Raw genomic sequence first — 6,447 nt, 5'->3', positions numbered from 1 at the left:
TACTCTTCATCATTGGCTAAAAAAAACCTTCCAATTCTATTTAAATATATTCAATCTTTAAACAATATCATAAAGTATAAAAATTGGTAGTTTGCATAGAACTTATATCAGTCTTTCTTAATGCTGTACTTATCTTGACTGAAAAACAGCCGGTGTAGAGCTCTACCGGCGACTTCCTGAGCCAGTCTCTTTACTCCCGGGACCAACATTGGCCAGCATTTCGCTTAGCTTCTTCAGGGAGGAGTGGCCTAGTGGTTAGGGTGGTGGACTTTGGTCCTGGGGAACTGAGGAACTGAGTTTGATTCCCACTTCAGGCACAGGCAGCTCCTTGTGACTCTGGGCAAGTCACTTAACCCTCCATTGCCCCAGGTACAAATAAGTACCTGTATACAATATGTAAGCCGCATTGAGCCTGCCATGAGTGGGAAAGCGTGGGGTACAAATGTAACAAAAAAAAACAACTGGGCTGTCAAAAAAGAAAAGAAGAAAAGACTCAAATACTCCCTCTCCAAATGTGAACAAGGACTTAAATGCCTCTTACAGATTGCGGCAGCATAATTATTCACACTGCCTGCCGGCTTTCACAGATTTCCAAGATGGCCGCCTCTTATAAGCAGTGACATCAGATGCCATCAGAACAGTTCTCCAGTCAGCTGCTTAGAAAAAATGGCACCATTCAATATGGGAATTCAAGCCTGTAGGTTCCAAAGATTTGAGCATAAAAATCCATCTCTGCTCCTTCTGTAACAAGATCCTGCATCTATCCCCTCCAATGCATTGTGAACATTTGGACATTCTTTTGGAGATTTGTGATGTGTTACTTTACAAAGAATACAACCGCTATTACGGGGAGCGGATAGATGCAGGAACCTACAGGCTTGAATTCTCATATTGAATGATGCATTACTCAAAGTGTCCAAATCTCAACTGGGCAGACTGGATGGGCCGGTTTTGTTTCTATTTGCCATCATTAGTTGCTATGTATCATTTAATGTAGTTTTATAAAGAAGAAGGACAGGAAAGCCCAATTCAAATCTCACCACTGCTTCTTGTGATCTTGGGCAAGTCACTTAACCCTCCATTACCTGAGGTATAAACTTAGTAAAGTACATTAAGTTTGGGGCTCAATGCGTTTTAATGCAAAATTTTAACGAGCTGCAAGACCACACTAACACTGCATCAAGAAAAGGGCGTCCCAGTATATTATATTGCAAGTCATGCATTATTGTTCCCATGTACCTGCTGAGAGTAAATGTGGGACCACTTACTGCCTCCTATTTAGGAAGTGCTAAGTGTTCCAGCATTAATGTTGTGTTAGCATGCACCCCCTGATAGAAAAATCTTGAAAAATTCAGTAACGTGCGGCTTAACGTGTGGTAACAGGCAAACTACCACAAAACCTGTTAATGCAGCCATATAGTAGCCTGTTTCCGGGTTTTAGCTGCATGTTAAGTGATTAACACATTGTAGTAAAAGGGCCACCAAAATTATAAACCTTCCAGGAACAGGGAAGTACCTGTACCTGAATAAAACTCACCTTGAACTACTGAGAAAGATGTGAGCTAAATTCAAATTTTCAAATTCCCAAGGACAGTTCCAGGCCTTTGATGATGGTCTGGTCCCTGGCCAGGTGACAGGATATTTTGTTGCTGTTTTCTTCACAAACTTCCTGCTAGTGAAGGGTGTGTTGCAGTTTCTGAGGTGACTCCAGAATCTAAATATTCTTTGTTGTATCAGTGGGAATGGGGTGTCTGTTTGCATATCTCTTTCACACACACTTATATACCTATGTCTCTCATTGCCTGCATCGCAAATTCAGGAAACTGAATTGGCCTGATAATTTTGTACATGTATTCCCCAAACAATACATAAACCTGGTTAACATAAGAGGAGAAAATGCATTATAGAGATAATAACAGCAGGATAAATTTACAGGTACAGCAAGAACATTAACAAGGACAATTGCCAGTTCTAATGCTGGTTCATATGGTCTCTGTTTAGATTATATTTCTGTTCCAGTGGAATGATACATCTCATTTTCTTTTTCCCATAACTGTAGGGTGGCCAGGTAACTGGGTTTCTGTCAGACAGTCCTGCCTCTCCCCTCTCCCTCTTCCCACCCCCACCCCCTAGCAAAGGACAGGAAGGCAGTGATACTGGGTTGCTCTGGCTGGGAAATGTGGGGAGTAAGGAGGGAAGCAGCCAAAGAGATCTGGAGCCATGTCCTCAGCATCTCTACAGGAGCTGGCCCTGATATTTCACAATATATATCTAGTGGGGCTTTAAACTCAATTTGCTGGGGATGGGAGAGAAAAGCCTCAAAGTCATTAATAACCATCAGGAAGGTAAGACATTAAGTGCCTTTATAGAAAACAGAAAAAAATAGTAACATCTGGAGAGCCTTGTATACCAATGCTCGTAGTATGGGATGTAACTTTCTAGATCTAGAGGCTGCAATGATAGAAGCTGACTTGGATTTAGTGGTGATCATGGAGACGTGGTTCGCAGAGAACTATGACTGGAATATAGTTATACCTGGCTATAATCTATTCAGGAAAGACAAGGTAGGAAAAAAAGGTGGAGGTGGGGCATTATATGTTAGGAATAATATTAAAGTGACAGAACTGTAGGACATATTGGGTAAGGAAGAAGTGCTGTAAGTCAAACTGGTAAGAGGAAAAGGATTATTTATTTATTTATTTATTATTGCATTTGCACCCCGCGCTTTCCCACTCAAATCAGGTTCAATGCGGCATACATAATAATATGTATTACAGAGTATTGATAGAGAAAAAAATAGGTTAATTATAGCAGAATAATAAAAGAGATATGGAAAGGTGAAGGGAGTAGGAGAGGTATGAGCAAAGGGTAGATGAGCATAGGAGGAGGGGTAGAGGGGGCGGGAGGGGGATGGGAGAAGGGAAAGTATAGGGAAATTAGATGGGAGATGTAGTCTGAGTCGTCGTCATTGTCTTCTGGATATGTGTTGGGTAGGAGGGATCCTAGGATTAGATTGGTTCATTTGGGTAGGCTTGCATTTACATTGGTGTAATATCAACTTCACAGTCAGAAGAAATGGACAGACACTTAATTGAAGACATCCATAAGATAGCTAGGAAAGGAGAAGTACTACTGATAGGTGATTTTAATATGCAGGACGTCAACTGGTGTGTCCTTGCTTCAGGATCATATAGAAGCAAAGGGATCTTGGATTCTCTACAGGAAGAATTGTTTCAGCAGCGGGTAACGGAACCAACGAGGGATGGAGCTATTCTAGATCTGGTGCTTACAAACAAGGAAAATGTTTCTGATGTTACAGTAGGAGATTATTTGGCATCTAGTGATCACCGAATGGTGTGGTTCAATATTAAAACAAAGGAGGAGAGGGCTTACTCATGATTGAAGGTCCTAGATTTCAAAAAAACTAACTTTGCCAAGATGGGGGAATTTCTCAAGGAAAAGTTGGTTGGATGGGAGCAGCTGAAAGAAGTAGAGCAGCAGTGGGTAAAACTGAAAGGAGTTATTTTAAAGACAATGAACCTTTATGTTAGAAAATTACATAAAAGTAAGATGAAAAGAAGGCCGCTCTGGTTCTCAAACGTAGTAGCTGAAAAGGTAAGGGAAAGAAGGTTAGCCTTCTCACATTACAAGATAACTCAGAAAGATGGAGACAGACAAAAGTACCTGGAAAAGCTAAGTGAAGCTGGAAAAGTTGTTAGGAAAGCAAAGAGGCAAATGGAAGGAAAGATAGCCGATATGGTAAAATTGGGGACAACATATTTTTCAGATAAGTAAGTGCCAGGAGGAAGTGCCATAATAGTATTGTGAGGCTCAAAGCTGAGGGGGAGGAATATGTAGAAGCTGATAAGGGTAAAGCTGAACTGCTTAATAATTATTTCTGTTCAAGGATAAAAGGCCAGAGGAAGGACCATAGAAAACAAATGGGGATGGATGGTAGACCGGGACCAATTCACAGAAGACTGTGTTCATGAGGAGCTAGCTAAACTAAAAGTAGATAAAGCGATGGGGCCCGATCAGGTTTACCATATTTTGTCCCCCAAAAAGGAGGACACATGCCCCGGCCCCTTTCAAACCCCACCCTGCCCCCTTTCACACCCTCGCTCCACCCCCTGCCACATTTCCCCTCCTCCCTGTCACATACCCCATCGCCCCCCCTCCCCGTCACTCCCCTCCTCTTACCTTACTACTGCCCTGGTAGTCTAGTGACCCCTTCGGGGCAGGAAAGAGCCCCCTCTTTCCTGCCCGGAGCGCTGCCCTGCATGCATCCTTCCTGTTGGTGATCTCGGTGCCGATTCAAAATGGCCACCGAGAGTTGAAGTCTCATGAGGTCACTTCAACTCTCGGCGGCCATTTTGAATCGGCGCCGAGGATCACCAACAGGAAGGATGCATGCAGGGCAGTGCTCCGGGCAGGAAAGAGGGGGCTCTTTCCTGCCCCGAAGGCGGAAGAGGTCACTAGAGCACCAGGGCACTAGTAAGTAAGGGGAGGGGAGGCTAGCAATCTGCCCATTTGTCCGGATTTCTGGACAAACGGCCAGGCTGGTGGGCGGGCCGTCCGCCCACCAGCCTGCCCGTTGTCCAGAAATCCGGACAAATGGGCAGATTGGCAAAACCCGCCTGGTTGCCCGGACATGCCCTCAAAAAGAGGACATGTCCGGGTAAATCCGGACATATGGTAACCCTAGGCCCGATGGGATACATCCGAGAGTGCTCAAGGAACTCTGAGAGGTTCTGGCAGCTCTGTTGTCTGACCTCTTCAATGCTTCCTTGGAGGCTGGAGTGGTTCCGGAGGATTGGAGAAGGGTGAACGTGGTCCCTCTGCACAAAAGCAGAAGTAAGGAGGAGGTTGGGAATTACAGACCTGTCAGTCTGACCTCATCAGTGAGCAAACTAATGGAAACACCCTGGAGGGTGTGGTTGGCATGAGGAAGGATCTAGCAAAAGTTGAAGAATGGTCCAATAACTGGCAACTAAGATTTAATGCTAAGAAATGCAAGGTCATGTACTTGGGTTACAAGAATCCAAGGGAACGGTATAACGTAGGGGGTGAAATGCTTCTGTGTATGGAAGAAGATCAAGACTTGGAAGTGATTGTGTCTGATGACCTTAAAGTGGCCAAACAGGTTGAAAGGGCGATAGTCAAAGCCAGAAGGATGCATGGGTGTATAAGAAGAGGGATGACCAGCAGGAAAAAAAGAGGTCATAGTGCCCTTATATAAGTCTCTGGTGAAGTCCCATTTAGAGTACTGGGTGCAATTCTGGAGGCTGCTCCTACAGAAAGATATAAACAGGATGGAGTTGGTCCAAAGGGTGGCTACAAAATTGGTAAGCGGTCTCTGTCATAAAACATATAAGGACAGACTTATGAACCTTAACATGTATACACTGGAAGAGAGGCGGAGAGAGGGGATATGATAGAGACGTTTAAATACCTCAGTGGCATTAATGTACAGGAGGAGAGCTTTTTTCAAATGAAGGAAAACACTGGAATGAGAGGTCATATGATGAAGTTAAGGGGAAATAGGCTTAGGAGGAATCTAAGAAAATACTGTTTCACAGAAATAGTGGTGGACACATGGAATGGCCTCCCAGTGGAGGTGGTGGAAAGAAAGACTATGTCAGAGTTTTAAAAAGTATGGGACAGGCACATGGGATTCCTTAGAAAAAGGAGGAGTTAGTGGTTACTGAGGATGGGCCGACTGGATGGGCCATTTGGCCCTTTTCTGCCGTCGTGTTTCTATGTTTTTGTCCTCCCTGCTAGCTGCACCATACATTTTATTTATTTGTTACATTTGTACCCTACATTTTCCCACCTATTTGCAGGCTCAGTGTGGCTTACATAGTACCGTAGCATAGGAGCCAACTTTTCAAAATTATTGGGGGTGCTAAGCCCAATGAAAATAACCCCTCCCTGGACACATACAAGGAATTTTCTCAATATTGGGGGTGCTCAAGCACCCACAGCACCCACAGAGTCAGCTCCAATGCCGTAAAGGCGTTCGCCAAATCCGGTGGAGAACAAATACAAGGTTATATTGTGGTTGGATAAGGTCGATGTGTTTCAGACACCGTGAAGGTCCAAGGGAGGGAAGGTTGTATATTGTACATGTACTTCCATGTTAACCCTCTGGGGAAGGTGGGCCTGGTTTGTCTACCTCCTATGCTGCTCAGTTATGTAATATCCTTTGGGTTTATTGGGCAATGGTTTACATCACACCTCTGTCAAACTCCACATACAACTGTCTTTTATTTTGTTTTGCTTTATTAAATATAGGAAGTACTACATCACATTTTTTCATAAATAAATAAATTGTAGCACATATGTCATTGACTAACTCTATATACAAATTGTCAATAAAGTTTCTTGAGTTCAGTTGGGCCAGCCACATATATAGCACAGCCTCCGGGGTCCACAGCCTGCCACAGG

Source organism: Microcaecilia unicolor, chromosome 8 (assembly GCF_901765095.1).
Source record: "Microcaecilia unicolor chromosome 8, aMicUni1.1, whole genome shotgun sequence".
Taxonomy (NCBI): Eukaryota; Metazoa; Chordata; class Amphibia; order Gymnophiona; family Siphonopidae; genus Microcaecilia; species Microcaecilia unicolor.
Note: the sequence above shows the minus strand (reverse complement) of the source record.